Source organism: Rhincodon typus, chromosome 23 (assembly GCF_021869965.1).
Source record: "Rhincodon typus isolate 14 chromosome 23, sRhiTyp1.1, whole genome shotgun sequence".
Taxonomy (NCBI): domain Eukaryota; kingdom Metazoa; phylum Chordata; class Chondrichthyes; order Orectolobiformes; family Rhincodontidae; genus Rhincodon; species Rhincodon typus.
In genome coordinates this window covers 35,146,543-35,166,274 of record NC_063354.1, presented here as the reverse complement: position 1 = coordinate 35,166,274, position 19,732 = coordinate 35,146,543, and the positions used below count along the sequence as shown (strand labels likewise).

The following is a 19,732-nucleotide window of genomic DNA, read 5'->3' as shown; positions in this document are numbered from 1 at the left end:
TCTCTGTTTCTTTCCTACTGCCTACGAAAGAGAAGAAAATGTCAGCTGTGTGTTTGAGTAACTAAAAGCAACCCACTCTCCAAATCTATATTCAGAACTCATGTTATGTAATTAGCCTCTTAAAGGGCTATTTATATTTGTTCTGATTGGATAAATTGCAAAGCAAGTGTGGGCAAATATTATTTTATTTGAATACAAATGTATTCATTTGTATTTCAGTTGCAAGATACTTCAAATTACTGTTGTGTTTGTATTCTGGCAACAGTTTGAAATATATATTCAACTCCCCTCTGCAAATTTTCTCCTAATGTCAATGGCTATGATTTGTATCTAAATAATTAACACTTCATTTTATTCATGAGTTCTTCCTGTCTTCTATAGCCTTCAGTGCATTAACATCTTTCAACATATATTCTTTCCAATTTCGTGCTTACAGAATGTATGGCTAAAGGGAGTCTTAGGGAGCATGGACAATCAAAATTAAAATAACATCAAATATTTTCTATGTGACTCTGTCCTCAGATAACATGCCCTGAAAGGGAGTTGGCAGTCATAGTCTTCTGGGTAGGTCCGTGGATATACTTGCCAATGCATTCCAGTTGTTTACCTTTGCCCTCAGAGAGGGCAGAAAAGTGAATAGCTACAAAATACAGATTCAATGGAGTGTAATGAAAGTGCTCATTCTGCAATAAACGTAAGCCAGCTCAGATGAAAATAAACCATGGATAGAATTTTGTGCTGCTCTTGGCAGCAAAAAGTAAGGCACGTAAGGAACATTTGTGTGCCAAAAATCAGGTTCCCAACAGCAGGATGAATATTGGCAATTAATTTATCAGAACTTAAAAGGTGGTTCAAGCTTCCCATTAGTGGGTATTGGGATGCCCTTTTTAATACATGCTGAATAAAAGACAAGATAGAATAAAGTTCCATTCCAATTAAGTTGTCCATAAGTATGTAATCCATGTCCTCTAATTCCTCACTGTATATAAAAGACATACAGTGGTGTACTTGTTGGTCTTTGGACTCAGTAGGCAATGCCTTGATCTCTTCACACTTGTCTGTGCCATGTCTTGAATGCCAGTGGTGTGGGATCCAGTGGATTGACTGGGGGATGGGCATGGAGTACAATAGGGACTTGTCAAGGAGGCTGACCAAGGGTGAAAGTCACCTGGGACAGGGAAGCAGGGAAGAGTGGAAGGGTTAATTTGTTAACTGCAGGTGTCCACTCCAAGAGGCAGAATGACGTTTGTAAAGGATTAAAGTGTGTGCAGGTGCCCTTTAAATATGGTGCCATGGCCTTTGACCGTGTAGCTTTATGGTAGGGACACCGAATTCCTGACTGCCCCACCACAAGACTTGCTGAGCTACTTGCATTTATACAATGTTTCTACAATGAGTTGACAATTGGGTGATTGTGCAGTGATAGCCCACTCACCCCTATGCGTAAGTGATGCTTTCTTCAACATCTATTTTTGATCTTAGACTGAACAATGGAACATTTCACATTTACCTCAGGAAATATTTAGAATGTGTTTCTTGTCATGAATGTATCATAGATCGAACCATGTAAGTCTACTAATATATGCAATAACTTCACCTTCTCAACTCCAAAAATAATGCATTTAATTTGATCCGTCCCTTTGAGTAACAGCATACTATATTCAAATCAGTAGTTGGACTCACTTTTTCGCCCACAGGTGGTTATTTTACTTACCTGTACCTTATGCAAAGGATCAAGCAGGCAATATGGTTTGTGCTACAAAGATGCATGGTAGTTCAGGACACAGTTACAAATGGCAGACCCTGGCTAGAGAGAGTCAAAGAAAGTAAATACCAACTGTTCACTTTTATACTCAGTGAACTTCCATCTTTTGAGGGACCTTTCACAGCTTTATCCACAGGATCTCTTTGCATATCTGCCCAAAAGCTATGACAGTAGACTAGATAGAGATTCCTTAAGGTTGATTCAAAGAAGTATTGTCACTTTTCCAATGTTAGTACATTCTAGATAAAATTGATCCCATCCATGATTAATTTCTCTGTATCACTGATTGTAAATTGAACAGCGCACAAAGAAAATTGGAATATTTGAAAAAGAATTAAACTTATCTTGTAAAATTCAAGGCATAAATTGATTTTGAAGAGTACATACTCTACCTTGAACTTTCATACATAACATAATCAGACTTTTAAATTGTAACGTATGTTGGAGTGGAGATAAATTAGGAACGATGACTCATCTAATTAGGAATAGCCTAAGGACCTTTCCTACAGACCACAGAAAGAAATTTAAAAACACTGAAAAGACACCACCCATTTTCATCTTGTGTTGTGTGCTTCTGAATGCACAATTGAGTTTAGTCAGTCACCATCCATAACGTAAAAGTTAAGGAGCTTCAAAGCCAAGATTTTACTGTCATTAGTATTGATTTTCTTTATCATTGAAAAAGTAAGCTAATGGGCTAAATTTCCCAATGCAGCATGTTCCTAAAACTGAAAGGATTAGTAAATCAAATAAATCTGGAAGAAATAATTAAATGAACAATGTTTTGTGTAAAAAGTTCTGTAAGTTAAGGATGATCAGCAAGAATGAGAGAGATTCTTTACAATATGTTCTCTACAGTCCTGACAAAGATGGGTGAGAGGACAATAGTATGGGACATTGTATGAAATTATTTGCTGTCTGTGTGAGAGCCAGCACATCAATTACATACACACTATTATGCAGTAATTTAAAGTATTATGTGACTGGATATGTTGTATTTGTATTCTTTATCTGGTTTATTTAACTCAGGATAGTTTCTGGTTCCAGCATTCCAGAATCAATCTGTACCTATTTTAGTTCAGAATTACATAGACAACAGTTTATGTCATTTTTTTAAATGCTGCAAATAAATCTACTTCCACTCAATTACTTGTTCAAATGAATCAAGTGTAAGTGAACATTTGGGTGACAGTGTTCATAATATCATAAGTTTTAGATCAACTATGGAAAAGGACAAGAAAAAATCCAGATCCAATGCATCCCAGGGTATTAAAGCAAATGAAAGTGGGAATTGCAGAGGCATTGGCAATAACAGGTTGAGCCTCCTCAAATGCAGTAATGGTGCCAGAGGTCTGGAGCATTTGCAAATGTTATTTCTTTCTTCAAAAATGGTGTTAAGGATAAGGTCAGCAGTTGAAAACCAGTTTGTTTCATCTTAGTGGTGGAAAAGTCTTCAGAAACAATACTTTGAGACAAAAATAAATTACTTAACAGATATTGTTTAAATAAAGAATGCCTGGACAGATTTGTTAAAGGCAAATCACATTTAATTAAATTCATTTAACAAGTTAACAGAGAGGGTTTGTTAAGCTCATGGTGTTGATGTTGTGTATGTAGCGTTCCAAAAGCTGTTTGATAAAATGTCACAAGGCAGGCTTGTCAGCAAAGTTAAAGCCAATGGAATACAAGGAACAATGATAGCACAGACACGAAGTTAGCTGAGTGACAGGAAATTAAGTTTAGTGGTAAACACTAGTAGTGGTAAAAGTAATGGTTTTGGAACTGAACAATGTCTTATTGTAAGATTCTGGAGGTGGTGTTATTATCTCTGCTTTTCCTGGTTTATATTTATGATCTAGTTTTGGATGTTGTTAGAACTTTCTCTTTACAAGAAGTAGCTGCTTTTCCAGTTATCATGAAAAAAAACAAGTTTTCAATTTCTTTTTATCCTCATGTACTTTTATTAAAAATTGCTGTGTCGTAATTAGTTGCTACAAATTGTAAAATACTTGTTCGTTTGTGCAATGGTAATCCATCAACCTTGTACCCTACTTTCTCAATTTAACTGCGTGGTTCTTAGCTCTGCCTTAATGGAAGAGCTCAATGCATTATCACTTGTAATCATTTTTTTGTAACTAATGTATGACACAGCTTAATTGACTGCATAATGTGCTAAATGCCCTCCATAAGAGGACTTTGCCATTGTTCGTGGCTGTTCATAATGAAGACAGTTGTAGGAAGTTTAGAGATTTCATAGCAAAGAAGTAATCTATTCAACCCAACTCTCTTAGATGTGTCTGAGCTATTCGTACATTAGTGTATAAACCAAGCATTCCAAAAATGACTATTCAGCTTCCAATGTCAATGCTACTGGTAATCTTGACAACATTGGCCATTCAACTATCTGCTCTTCACAAACAGTTCAAAGACTGATCAGTATATCTGCTTTTTTATAACTTTTGTCTGTTTGGAGTCAACTCTTACTTCAAATATGTGTTTGTGTGTTGTGTAACTAATTCTTCTTGTGTTTAGTCATTAATAAACTCACTCTTTGTTAACTCAAGTAAGCCTGCTAAATAAGGTCCTTAAATTCAGGTTCAGAAAGCAATAACGGTCTATTACTCATGGGGACAGGTCTGCCATTGCATAACGCTAGGGTGCAATACCAATGAGGATAGGTCTGTCTGTGTATAACACTGGGGTAAGCACTGATGGGGACAAGTCTGTCACTGCATAACATATTCTTGGAATTCTCTTCCTAAGGGCATTGTAGGTCTACCTACAGAGTGCGGTCTCGACCAGTTCAAGAAAGCAGCTCACCACCACTTTCTCAAGGGCAACGGGGGATGAGCAATAAATGCTGGCCCAGCCAGCAATACCCACGTCCTAAAAGTGAAATAAAAAAAGTAAGGAAACCAAAATGGTTTCAGTAGCTGTTAAAGAGGAATTGAAAACAAATGTAAAGTTGTATTGTTGCAGTTGTTTAGTTCTTTGTGTAGATCACACCTGCACAATTGTGGCAGGGATGGCCACTTATCATAAAGAAGGATATGCTTGTCATTAACAGAATGTAACCAAGGTTACCCAGAGAATTTAAAGGGAAAGTGGTATTTCCCTACAAGAAGAAATTAAGGAGATTCCACCTGTATTCTCTAGAGTTCAGAAGAATTACAGATGATTTTTTTGAAGCATACAAAACTCTCAAGGGGTTCTATAGCGCTGTTGTGTAAGGGATGTTTATTGTGGTGGGGGAGGGTCTAGAACCAGGGAACACACTCAGAATAGGAAGCAGACAATGTAAGGCCATGATGATGAGGAATACATTCACTCAGAGGGAGTGAATTATTGGAAATTGCTAGCCCAGAGGACTGTCGTTTAATAGTATATAGATTTCTAGATGTTAAAGATATCAAGGGATATGGGAATGAATGGCTCATCCAGTTCCTAATTCTGATATCTCTATTTTCTGATGTATGAATGACAGAGTTCATTGTTAGGCATTTTTTTTCAGCACTGAATGCACGACTGCATCCATGATGATCTAAGGGTCCATGTGGCTTCCAATGTAGCATGTGTACTGAACTGGTCTCTGCCCTGAATCAACATCCATCACTGTCCCCATGTCCAACCTGACCCTTCCCCCTTTTCCCTAACATTCTGCAACCACCACAATAAATATATCTCTCATCCTACCTGCCCCTTCCCCCAACTGTCACTACTCCCTCTGCATTCCAGTACCCTCAGTTTAACTCCTAGAACCCTACCACAGATACTACCAACCCTGCCCTGTACTATCCTTTTATTAGCCTCCCTGTCAGGAAATCCCCTCCTCTACCCACTTGGAGGAATTGGACACAATGCTTCCCTTCCCCAGACAACCTGTTCTGTGCTCCTTTAAACTGTCCCCACATGATCTCAGTGCATCTCAAAACATCTCAAACAGGCAGCATCTCTCCTTCAACTCCAGCAGGTACCCTACCTCACCTGCTGCTCATCTCTTCTGCACAGTAGGGAAAAGAGAGGTATATTTTTTCATTCACAGAGAATATAATTTGGAAGGGGAACTTAATTCAGACAAGCTGGTCTCTTAATGAACATGCGTAACACGTAAGTACGTGCAAACAACTTTCCAATGCCTGCTGCCAGGAAGTTTGACTCACCTTTAATTTCTGAGGATTTAATCGAAAACTTTCCTCCTGCCATTGAGAACCTGATTTTTACCCTCTCACACTGTTAACTTTCCCCGGCCTTCCTTGCTTACTGTTTCGAGAAATATCACAGGATTTCACCCAGACCCGTGCTGAGAAAGATCCTGATTGTTTTTATTATGATGCAGGCTGTTTGTGCCAAATCATTTTTTAAAAATTCAATCATGGGATGTGGGCATTGCTGGCTGGGCCAGCATTTTTTGCACATCCCTACTTGCCTAGAGGGCAGTTAAGGGTCAAGTGCATTGCTGTGGGTCTGGAGTCACAAGTAGTCCAGACCAGGTAAGGATGGCAGATTTCCTTCCCTAAAGGATATTAGTGACAATGGATTCATGGTTATCATTAGACCTCCAGATTTACCACAATCAAAAAGATCTCTCTTTCTGCCTTGCTACACTCTGTCCCTTTTAGTTAAATGTTTAATTAAGCAGCAGTTGAGACCAGTATATTCAAGCTACAACAATCCAATAATTCTGGAAGTCATGAATTTATTGGAAGCTACATGCATTACAATTTTACCACCTTTTATGCTTGGGATTGTAATATGAAGTCATGATTCTGAAACGATTACTGCTAAAGACTGCTATAATTAGGGTCTAAATAATCTGTGATGCCTTACAGTCTTAAGTAGGGAGAAAACAGGTCTATCTCAGGTCCCATTGGGGTCAGATGTGTCTTTACCTGTCTGTTGATAGACTTCAAAATTATGACTAAATAGGTAATTTAACTAGTCTGTATTCCTAGAAAGCAATAAGTTACATCTTGTCAAGGTGAGTGCCCGTTCTTGTTCATATGGCATCACTCCATAGAATATTACTTGGATCTCTGGAATAACAGTCCAGCGATAATACCACTAGGCCATCGCCTTCCTCTAAGACATTAGCTACAACAGGCTGATCTGAGCTTTGCTTGCTGTTCAGTTGGTGCAACTTAGTAGAGAGTGGTATTTAGATACTACAATTCATCTTGGCATCTCTGACATCAAGAAAAAAGTTGCTACATACTATCCTCTGACTTCTTGCTATTAATAGAAACTTGGGATGAGGCCAGGATCAGACTCAGCTTAGATGCCTTGCTCAGCGAAACTGCTTTTCTAGGCTCAAAATAGAGGACAGTCAATGGAGAGAAACACCAGATAGCAGTGCAAATCTCTGAACCCATCGAATCAGTATTTTCAGCCCAGGAAGAGTGGAAGGGAATAAATTGCTACAGTATTGAGAGAAAATGATTACATTTATTTTCCAATCACATATCTTGAGATGCTTAAGTTACTGGTTAATGTGGGGTTTCTGAGATGCAAACTCTGAGTTATGCTTTATCAAAACTGATGGTGAACTGCCCTGCGTAAACTTTGATGTGACATTTATATACTTTCTTATGGCATTCAATTTTAAATTCTTTTGTCTTTTCACAAAGAATAACCCTAAAGTTGTAAAGCAATCAAGATATGTAGTGTTTTCTTTTCTTCTCCACAGTGTTCCACTTCACCAAAATCACAATTTTTTTTTCAGCTAAGTTCCATTTCTCTATCACCAATACCAAAGAAGTATTAGAAACTTAAACGGATGACTGTAACTAAGACTTTCCCGTTTAACTATGAAGAGCATTAGTAGCTTCACCTTACATGCTCAAACACTGTTATAATCCTCACACCCATAGCTTATACACATTTACAGCTTCCAACAGATATCCAAGACATGCTATATGGCCAGGCTGCCTTACACAAACAAAAATCAAAAATAAAAATAAAAGACTGATCATGATGGAACGCTGTCACTGGATGCCATATCAACAACCCCCAATACAGAATAAAGGCAAAATACTATGGATGCAGGAAATCTGCAACAAGCACAGGGAATGCTTGAGAAATTCAACAGGTTTGGCAGCATCTGTGGAGAGAGAGAAAGAGCGTTAGCATTTAGAATACGATGACACTTCTTCAGAACTGACGAAGAGTTCTGGGGAAGAGTCAAAACAAACTCAGAACTGTCCTTCCTTGAACAAAAAAAAACCATGTATCCACAATCACTTAAATTCAAGTCTACAAAAATTATTAAATACGAAGCCCTCATAACAGCTAGCAAACTGGAGGCCCTAGTTATTGAACTGGGGACAAGAATTCAAATCCCACAGCAGCCGATGGAATTTAAACTCTGTTAAATAATAAAGTAAATTAGTTAGTGGAAAAAGTGGAACTGAAAGCTAATCTCATTTATGGTAAATGAAACAATCATGTAATTACTATAAAACTGTAAAAACCTATCCAGAAGACAGGGAGCTCCATCATCCTTATCTGGTCTGTTTAGATTTAGATTTAGATTTAGATGTTATTGTCACATGCACTCAAGAATAATACTACAGTAATATATGTATAATGTCACCACACACAGCGCTTTCTTAGGTACAAAGATACCTAGGCACAAAAAACTTAGGTACAAAGTAGTAAAAGAAACAAAGTTTAAAAAGTTAAGCATTACCTTCATAGAAAAAGTAAAATAAAAAAGAAGGTATCGTTAACATTAAAATCCTTTTTAATATAAACCAGAAAAATGTGACCTCAGAAATATAGCAGTCTTGTCAACTGTTAAGTGGCCCCTCAAATGACCTGGCAAGCCATTCAGTTCATGGGCAATTAGGATGTGCCATAAATGCTGGCCTTGCCACATCCCAAGAACAATGTTGAATGAAGAAAGTTTGTGTGCAGGATTAGCATTCCTGTCCCTCCATGACCCCCAGTACACAGAGCAAAGTGTTAAAGCAGCATCTGCAGTGTTTTTGTCTCTAACCACACTTTTGTTCTGTTGGCAGATTCTTGGTCTGCTGCTGAGGAAAGCCGTCCAGATTGCAGACCACACGCATCTGCAATTTGTACCGGGGCCTGAAATGGGCGTTCTGATCTAATTTGCAAATGCAGTGGTCTGAACACCAAATTCCGACACTTTCCATGAATTGGGCAGCCCACACCAAAATGGTGGATGGTACACGTCCTAGCATGGAATGTGTGTAGCACAGAGCACTTTGGATACAATCAAACTATCTGCCCAGTTATTATTAAAACAATCAGGCTGGATGAGGACAGTAACGGAAGAAACAGCAACTCAGTGCAGTTTCTAAAACATGCATGTTTAGATTGCTAAGGTATCATTCTTGCTATAAAAACATCACATTTCTAAGAGATTTGTTATTTTAACACAGTAGACAAAATCATCTCAACTTTTCAAATGAATGCAGTTCTTTACCTACATAGGCAAAGCATCACTTATTCTCAAATCAATCTATTAAGTTAAAAAGTCAGTGTCTAAATGAAATATGGTTGGGGGCCACAGCTAGAGAGGAAAAAAGCAGTCACTTGGGAGCTAATTTACTTCCTGCAGATGTGCCATTATAAAGTACCTCATGCTACAACAGAGACAAATTCTGTTTCTGTCAGCCTCTGAGCAATCCTGTTTTCTTCCCTGCAATGTTTTTTGTGTAAAGGCGACACAATTATCTGCAAATATTCTGCGGGACACAGATCCTTAGTGCGTGGCAGAAAGCAATTTGTAGCAGGAATCATGGCTAGGTGAGCAGTCAAATCCTCAGAGCTCTTGAGAATCTAACACTTAGGATTAAGTCATGTTGGTGAAACGTGTACAATTTGTGCCAATCGTGGGGTTGTAAGCGCAATTTTTCTCAGTGCAATTTGTGAAATTTTTGAGTTGTTGTGCTGATTTGACCAATGAAAATTGAAGTAATTGACAGTGTATTGAGAAGCCAGCTCCAACCCTTCACATTCCATATTTAATTCCAGTACCTTTAGTTGCGAGTGTCCAAATCTTTGTGGTAGGTGTGGGCTTTGCACTTCAATAGATTGCATCAAATCAATATGTGTGATTCATGTACTGTCCTTCTGAAGGACAGTTAGAGATGGGAAATAAATGCTGCACTCACCAATGTCCCCACATCCCTTGATTAAATACAAAAAATACATTAATTTCTGAAACACAGATTAATCCAGCATAAAAAATTCCTATCCTTTTCATCAAAGCACAATAAGAATGTTGGAGCTGGAGTATAAAGCTTATTTCACTGGGCCGAGTAGTTAGAAATCATGTGACGATGGCTAGCTCTGAACAGTACTGGACAGTTGGAATTTCCCTAAGACTTGCTCAGACTTTTATGTGACCAATTATGTGATAACTTAGGCCATAAACGTGGCTCAGAGTTACCTCCTCTACTGTAAATAGCTAAAGAAACGAGGGGAAACAGAATGGTGTCTCTGCAGCAGACTTGATATGAGAATATCAGCAAACGGCCTGTGAGCCCAGACATCCTGCTGGAAATAAAAAAGTTGTGTGTCTCCTGGTCCTATCGCTAGGTGAATTGGCGCCAATGATTCCCAACTGCTTTGCTGATCTAAAGGGGTCACCAGTACCAATGCCATTGCTTTCTTCAGGCATCCAACTGACCAGAGATGTGGGACAGTTGGGAGCTTCTTTTCCAACTCCTTTATATGGCATCATTGGCCTTGTATCCTTTGCAGACAGTGGTCCTAATTTGCCTCATGTTCTATTAAGGAAATCTCAGGAGCTCCATGAGAAGAGCAAAGAAATAATAGGTTTCCCTCCGACTCCATTTTCTCCTGACTTTTGGATTTCAGAATTGACTTTTCACCACAGGCAAAAATATCAGAAAAAAATTAATCCTATTAATATTTCATCATAGCATCAAACTAAACAAACTTCTCAAATAAATTAAGCCATTTTATTGATCATTGATCTCCACCATTGGATGATCCATTGATCTCTAGGCACTGGCACTTGGCAAATCTTCATGATGGACATCAAGACACAACAAATATCCTCTCCTCCAGCAGTTCAGGATAATGATCAACAAAACAAAGAGATTTGCTAATCTTCACCATCCCTTAATTCATCCAGTACTTCTGTTATGCATGCCTCAAGATTGAACAGTAATTTAAAGATAACATCTCCAGTAATGTTTTCATAAAATCTTGGTTGAACATTTCAATTGAAAATTTCAGAGCTTTCAAGTTGGGCCATTTGGTCTTTCAGTGATTATGAAAATTGGAAGACTGTTTTAGTATTTTGTAGCATGAGTTCTCCTTGCATTATTTAAAGAAGAATGTAAATGTTTTGAAGGCTGCACAGAGGAAATTGACTAGACTGATACCAGGAGCGAGCAGATTGTTTTATGGGGAAAGGTTGGACAGATTGAGCTTGCTTCCACAGAAGTTTAGAAGCATGTGAATTGACTTTATTGATGTGAATAAGATCCTGAACAAAGTGGCTTTGGAAAAGATGTCTCCTCTTGTGGTGAGTCCTGGAGATACTGTTTCAAAATTAGTGGTTGCCCTTTAAGGACAGAGATGAGGAGATTTTTTTTGCCTTAGAGGGTTGTGTGACTTTTGTTCACCAGAAGGCAATGGAAGTGGAATATTTTTTATGAATATTGGATATGGATATTTTTAATGTGGAGATAGAATAATGTCTTTACCTAATGAGAATCTACGGTTATTGGTGATTCCTGGGAATGTGGAATTCAAAACACAAACAGATCAGCAATGAACTTATTAAATGATGGAGCAGGCTTGAGGAGCAAAGCAGCCTATTTTTGTTCCTAATTTATACGTATATTGATTACTTTGGACCTCAGTGCAGGATCATAATCATCGGGAGCAACAACAAGGCGACAGGCTATTATTTCCACAAGCACAGCTCCACAGAAAACGGGAAGCAATGCAGTTTATGGGATGCCATATGTGACATACATATTCAACAGGGTGAGGATAAGCTTCCTTGATGTATCAGAGCACAGAGTCTCAGGGTGGGGTGGGGGGGTAGGGTTGCCACGGATATCACACCAGGTGGTTACAGGCATTTGCACTCTGCTGGTACAAAATGTAATGCCATCTGGACCTGGTGACCATGCTGTACTAGGGGCCATCAAAATCACTGCTACGTTGACTATGAGGCATAACACAACACTATGTGAAGATGCCTTCGAGAGATGTAGTCATTGCATCATCACTGTGTTATGACTTGTGACCATCAGGTCTCAAAATCCATCCTAACTCAGTTCGCTTGAAATGTAACACTCTACTAGAAGTATGTTCTTCTGTTGCAAGCTACTGGCTTAATGTTAGCCCAGGTACAGATGAAATTGTGAATGTAATGATTTCACATGATAATAGGTTTTAATAAATATTTGTTAAACATTTCAATACTACAATAGCCATTCTTAACTTTTTAAATAAAGAATAACATAAACATCGACAGATCCTGTAAAGTCCCATCCCGGAGCAAAAACCTACACCATCCTCAATTTCTTTGCCTTTGAACACTTTTAGGAATCTAAAAACATTTGAAGATGTCACAATTAGTGGCACATAAATGCATGAAGCAGATGGCTGATGACTTGTTTTCCAGGGTCGACAAATGTGTACACTTCTTCAGCGAGGTAGATTGGCAAGACCTCGTCTCCATGAACCAATATTAGACAGATTTTTTATCATTTTGTTTCAATTGAGATATTCAATCATCTTATAATTATAAAGGGTTTGTTTTGTAAGGTCACTCCACAAATGGACATCAAACTGATGGATATTTCAGTTTCTGGGAGCCATATTCGCTGAACTGCTCAAGCTCAATATTGGACCAGGCTGGGATCAGAGTTGGAATACCAGAAGATGTCAGTGTGCCAGCCTTATTGTGATGCGGACCAATCTGAAATATTGAGTGGGCTGGCCATCAGAGAAGTCAAAATGGTGTGCTCTGGTGCCTGACGTCTAAAGTATACCCTAATGTACCCCTTCTGCCCCTGTTGTGTATTTAGTCTATGACATAGCCTTAACAGGTGATCTTGTGGTATTACGGTCTCATTGCCTCTGAGGCAGAAACTCTGGGTTCAGGTTCCATTATGTGCACAGCTTGATACTCAAAGGATGAGCATTCATAACGCAGTCAAACAACTCAAGTTTCAGCTTCCAGTGCACGGCAATATCAGGCAGTAAGAGTAGAAGAGATTGCTGGTCAGTCAAGAATCTTGAACGCTCTGCTATCAATGATACCAACTCGAGACTATGCCATACTTGTAAAGGTACATTTTGCCACAGCAACTAAGCGAATGTATATTATCACCATAGTTCAAATAATGGAATAACATTCAGCTGTACTGGGCTGGCAAAATAATGTCATTGCAATGAATAATGACCACATGCAAGGACTTCAAAGTGGTCTGTGAACTAAAAAATTGCGTCTATATATGTATGTGTAGCCCTCGTCTTTATATTTGCAACTAATTCAATTTAAAAAATAACTGGAAGCAAACCTTTAGTCTTAGACAAGATACGAGTTAGTTTATTGTATAAAAAGACGCTACTGTAAGTTACTTCAGTAAAAGTAATAAAGTTGGTAATGAAATACATACAATATTAGCTGCAAAATGACAAAAGATACCTGTCAATATAAAATTTTCAGTCCTTTAAGATACCTTTGCAGGCTTGTAGGTTGCAGTTATACAGTACTGGTATCTGGAGCTAAGGGGTGAAGCTGAAGAGCTGTGTTCATTAGCTGTGATGGATTCTACAGTCAAATAGGCAGTGTTTGGCGTAAGGTGAACTTGGCAGGGAGAACAGCTTGAGGGAGTGAGCGAAGGTCCCTTGACCTTGCTGGTTCCCTGGGCTCAACACATAAAAAGCACCCAGATATCTTTTCAGTAAATTGAGAATGAATTCTGGGCATATTCCCCTGGAACTCTGAGTCACCAAGAGAAAAAAAATCCAACCCCACATGCTGTTCACCTATGATTTGGAACTGCCTTCATCCTGAAGTCCCTGCTCAAAGTGAATGTTTCCAGTCAAACAGTTCAAAAGCCAACTGCTATTCCCGTCTATCAAATTTTGATTCAATATTAAGTGTTAATGCCTGCAGCATAGTCCCATACAGTGTGTTTTAATTGAGGTAATTAGCTTTTTAAAAGTCCCCACCATTAACCTCAATAGCTCTCAATCCTCCCGGTTTAGTGAGATAGCAAAGAGACATTCAGATGTCCAGGAAAGCCATTATAAATGAGATTCTATGTACCCTTGTGGAAATGTGCCTTGTGATCTTTGAGGCTCCTTAAGGAGTGTGGGAGGGATCAAGGATCAAAGAACAATTTAAGATCCTGAGGCAGTGTCTTCAGTTGGCAACTCCATTTGGAAATTGAATCAAATGACAATGGTAGAGCGAAGAGTAGATTAGTACCCTGGGTTTTGACTTCCAGCTTATGAATAGATTGTGTTTTGATGACCAGCACAAATTCGCAGCTGCTTGTTCATCACCAAAGTAAATTAGCAGCTTGAATATAAATGGCTTCTCAGTTCAGCTTGACATTTATAATTATGAAATTCCTAGACATTTGATCTCCTTTAAAGATCAGGTTGGCAGTTCCATTTGGCTAAGTCTTTTAACAATCTGTCAAACTCTGACTGTTCCCGGACTTTCTCTCTGCCCATCATGTGATTTGCTTAGTTTGTAATTGCAGCGTTTACAAGTATAAGGTGTAAATTCTAACCCCCAATAGATAAGATTCTGATGGAAACTACTTAAATATTCCATTTTTTCTTTCGATAAATAATTATTTCTTTTCTTGACGCATAATACATTTAAAAACTTTCAAACTCTTACTAATCTTTTCGTGTGTCAGTGTATGATCATAATAACCACAAGAAACTTGAAAGAAAAGCCTGCTTAGATTGAGCCAGGAACGTCTATGTCTTAATCATCTCAGCCTGTATTGAGGTCATGAACAGCAGATGAAGCACAAAGCATGTCTACAACCCATGGTGTGTCCCTGGGATATCCCAGTTCCACCCTTTGGTTTAAATTCACTGTCTGTTGCTGGACACTGTGCCTATGGGGTCATTGTTGGAGAATAGGATAAGACAAGGTCAGAATAGCCTCTCATGATAAAGGAGCCTACCAACAGTCACTGAAATTAGGTATTTGGCTATTGTTGTATATTACAACTGTTCTGATACCATAACCATCTCAGACCATTTGGAAAAAGAGCAGAGAAATGAATATATTTTTTATGTACATGTTAAGTACATATGAGCATCACAAGATTGCATCACACACAGACAGAGTAGTTAAGAAGGCATTTAGCAGGTTTGCCTTCCTTGCTTAGACCTTTGAGTACAGGTGTTGGGACGTTAGGTTGAGGTTGTACAGGACATTGGTGGAACCTCTTTGGGAATACTGTGTTCAGTTCTGGTCTCCCTGTCTTAGGAAGGATATTATTAAGCTGGAGAAGGTTCAGAAAAGATTTACCAGGATGTTGCCAGGAATGCTGGGTTTGTGTTATAAGGAGAGGCTGGATAGGCTGGGAGTTTTGTGATAGAACATAGAACAGTACGGCACAATACAGGCCCTTTGGCCCACGATGTGCTGACCTATTATCCTACTCTAAGATCAAACTACCCTGCATACCCTACATTTTACTATCATCCATGTGCCTATCCAAGTGTTGCTTAAATGTCCCTAATGTATCTGATTCCACTACCACCACCGGCAGCGCATTCCACGCACCCACCACTCTGTGTAAAGAACCTACCTCTGACGTCTCCCCTATACCTTCCTCCAATCACCTGAATATTATGCCCCCTCATAATAGTCATTTCCGCCCTGGGAAAAAGTTTCTGGCTATCCACTCCATTATGCCTCTCATCATCTTGTAAATCTCTATCAAGTCACCTCTCATCCTTCTTCATTCCAATGAGAAAAACCCTAGCTCCCTCAACCTTTCCTCATAAAACCTGCCCTCCAGCTTCCTGGTAAATCTCCTCTGCACCCTCTCTGAAGCTTCTGCATCCTTCCTATAATGAAGCGACCAGAACAGAATGATATTCCAAGTGTGGTCTAACCAGGGTTTTATAGCATAACCTCGTGGCTCTTAAGCTCAATTCCCCTTCCAATGAAAGCCAACACACCATACGCCTTCTTAACAACGCTATCAACTTGGGTAGCAACTTTGAGGGATCTATGGACGTGGATGCCAAGATCCCCTGTTCCTCCACACTGCCAATCCTGCCATTAATCCTGTATTCTGCATTCAAATTCAACCTTCCAAAATGAATCTCTTCACATTTTTCCTGGTTAAATTCCACCTGCCACTTGTTTGCCCAGCTCTGCATCCTGTCAATGTTCCATTGCAACCTACAACAGCCCTCCACACTATCCACAACTCCACCAACCTTCGTGTCATTGGCAAAAAATATGGTTAGATGCCACTAATTAGATGGCAATGCCTTAACCATTTGTGTGTTGTAAGGCCACTAGGACCCCTTCCATCCTTATCAACAGGAATGCTAACCTTCTCTCCTTTCATACAACACAGCATTCACTTGAGCATAAGAGGTTGAGAGGTGACTTTATTGAGATTTACAAAATCATGAGTGGTGTAGATAAAGTGAAAAGCAGGTATCTTTTGCCTAGGGTGGGGGATTTCAAGACTAGGGGGCGTATTTTTAATGTGAGAGGAGAACAAGTTAAAAAAGACATGAGGGGCAATTTTTTACATAAAGAGTGGTTCTTTTGTGAAATGAGCATCCAGAGGAAGTGGTGGATGAAGGTATAGTTACAACATTTAAAAGATGCTTAGATAAGTACATGAATAAGAAATATTGGAGGGATTTGGGCCAAGTGCAGGCAGGTGGGACGAGTTTAGTTTGGAATTATGGTCGGCATAGACTGGTTGGACCAAAGGGTCTGTTTCCATGACAATTGACTCTATTTGAAGAGTAACCGACACATGATGGGGATTAGTTAATGGAGCAACGATTTTACTCCCATTTTACTTGTAAGCTATTCTTGTACCCAAGGCTGTAAGTTATTGAAAATATCTGACTATATTGCCATACAATCTTGTTAGATTGGAGAGGGAAATCTTTCCTATATGCAGCTCACCATTGCAGCTGTTCTCATGCATGATTGCAGGAATAAGAATCTTAGAGTGATTTGGAAACTACAGCACTGAAATAATGAGAGAAGTGTATCAGCAAGCAACCATCCATTTCACATTGTAATTCATGAGGTAGATGTAAATATCTATGTTTTCTTTTCAGATTTAGAAACAAGTCTTTTTTCATTTTAAACAACGAATTTTTTTCTCCCGCTGTAAAGTATTGTTTACTCTAAGAGACTCTACAAAATTTTGCTTAATATCAAATACCACTACCCTATGTACTCATACACTGTTAGCAGTCATGACACATCGTTGTACAAGTTATCTGTTTTTTTTAATAAAGTAACTTATAGAATAGTTTTTCTTATTGCTCTTCCAAAGTTAGACAAATGCCAATGGGATTAATCTTACCAGAAATTCGCTAAATGTCATTTTTATTGAGATTCATGGAGGGTTTATTTCTGTGAGGCTTGGTGAGTTTTCTCATGCAAACATCCTAAGCTCACTTTGTTAACTAGATACAATGCGCTCATGGTGCCCCACTCATCCAACGCTAGCCCAATTCATCCACTTCCATTGCCAGAAACATTTGTCCAGTAATTGCCACTGCCAGGATATCTCAGGCTTGCAGGTTCCAACACCATCTTTAAAAGGTGGGTGTACAATTGGTCAAGCACGGGCAGCGTGGAGCTGCCCTGCATGATCCGAGATATTTGACATCCTTTTCTTTAATTGCAGGAGAAAATTACCCTCATTTGAGGCAGAAAGAGCTGGTTGGATGGTGGGGTGCTTGACATTCGGCTCCTTACCCGCTAAGAGGTGAGGATCTTAGCCCTCTCCAAAGAGGAGTACGATTGCTCCTGGATGGATGGGGAAACATCCACATGTCAGTCACCAAGTAAGAAGCATTGTTCATTGCTGTGCTACACTCTCATTACCGCCATGGTGAATATGTTAATGCACCAGCAAGACTGCCTGCTGCACCACCCACAGCTCACACATTGGCACCTCAGGGGGTATCATACCTCCAGTAGATCCAGGAGCATATTCTGGTGAACACATCACTGCCATGTCTCCACAGCTGGCTGGGGAAGAAACATCCCAGATTGCTGGCACTTGGAGAAGATTTGGAGACCAGGTACCTGATTAGCCCCAGGCAGGAGAGGACCCCATTGATTTGCCAAATTGTGACTTTGTTGCTTTGCACAAATGGGGACAGAAACATCAGAAAAGTTTGCTGAGGTCATTGGCCAACTTATCACAAAGTTTATAGGACTGCATCAAACCACTGGGACTCTGCTGTCTCTGGCATGCAATCATCTGACTGTCTTTATGGGTGTCGATGTCATTGAGGAGCTCCAGGAAGTGAAGAGCCAGCAAGCCTCATTCATTGTGTTGGAGGCCTCTAAATAATCTTCTGGTCCAGAGTCCGCACCTTGGAGTAGGATGAGATGTGCTCACGTTTCTTCTTCCAGAAGGTGCACAAAGAGAGTTCTGTGCTGGCCCACAGGTGTGAGGCACTCTCTCTGTTGCTATATGTGGTGCAGGTCTGGCGCATTCCCAGAACCTGTGCTATTGCAGTCACTGGAGCCAACTTCCACTTTATCTGGAGGTCTAAGATGGACTGTGTGAGCAGGGATACCATGTACAAAGCTCTGGATAAAGGGAGGAAGAACGTACTTAATGTCGTGCCACTTTTGTGTGCAGCTGCATCAAGCTATGTATAAATCCTCCAAGTGTCACTACGTACTGAGGTTCCACCTGCCCCCAGTGCTGCAAGGGATGGGAATGGCTTTGTTGCCGCGGAACGCTCCAAGTGGTTGGAGGGTTCCATATCATCTGTCCTTCATGGAGAAATTTTCAAAGAGAAACACCTTTGACAACAAGTCCATCGGGAAGTGGTCAGCATGTAGTGTCCTCGACCCTGCTTGAAAAAGAGAGAGTGGATCCTATTGCGTTGTAGCCTGAGCTGACTGTTAAAGTCATTCGGCAATTGCCTCATTTCCGGAACTTTCCAAAAAGTACCAAGACATTGTTTGTCTGGTGGTGAGAAGGGCACTACCTGTGAGATCCTTCATGTAGCGCCCAGACTTTCTCGCCCACTGCAAGCTGCCGTTGAAGTAGCTATGGGGGTGGTTAGAGACCGTCACACATCTCCTTCTGGAATGTGCCTTTCCAAAGGAAGTCTGGAAAGAGATGCAATGGTTTTTGTCAAGGTTCATCCCATGCAACTCTGTGATGCAAAACTCTGTGCTCCAAACATTGACTGCATCTGAAGGACCATCAACTCAGAGAGAAATGCTCTTTGGTCTGCCTGAAACTTGTTGGTCTTCCAGAGCAAGGAGTTGACCCCCAAACAAATGTTGCACACTGGCACATTCCAAGGTACAGGAACATTTGCTAAGGGATGCAGTAATGCTTGAGGCAGCTACCGCTGAGGCGCAGTGGGGAAAGACCACCATCTCTAAGTTCTTTCTATCAAAGTTAAATGGGGTTCTGTTCAGTTATCAGGACCTCCTGGTGCCTCAAATGTACATAAATGTAGTCTTGTATAAGTAAGAAATGCTTGTTCTCCATATGTAAAGACTGTCCACAATCAAACTGCTCTAGTGACTATGTACCTAGAAAAGATTTTGTATGAATAAAATATATTTTTGAAATACAAAAATGCAATCTGGGAAGGGTGGCCTTGCAGTTGGCGTCACAGTAGTGCGGTCTGGGAGGGATGTCCTCACAGTCAGTGTCAGAGTGAAGCAGTCTGGGAAGGATGTCCTCACAGTCAGTGTCAGAGTGAAGCAGTCTGGGAGGGATG

The 19,732-nt window shown here is 39.8% G+C and overlaps 1 non-coding gene across 1 annotated transcript; it reads right to left on the bottom strand.

Annotated features, from left to right (window-relative positions):
• Nucleotides 1–16,224: 16,224 nt before the first annotated feature.
• Nucleotides 16,225–16,351, bottom strand: LOC125485913. Its single transcript, XR_007264619.1, has one exon. It is a non-coding gene; the product is annotated as a U6atac minor spliceosomal RNA (small nuclear RNA).
• Between the last annotated feature and the right edge of the window lie 3,381 nt (nt 16,352–19,732).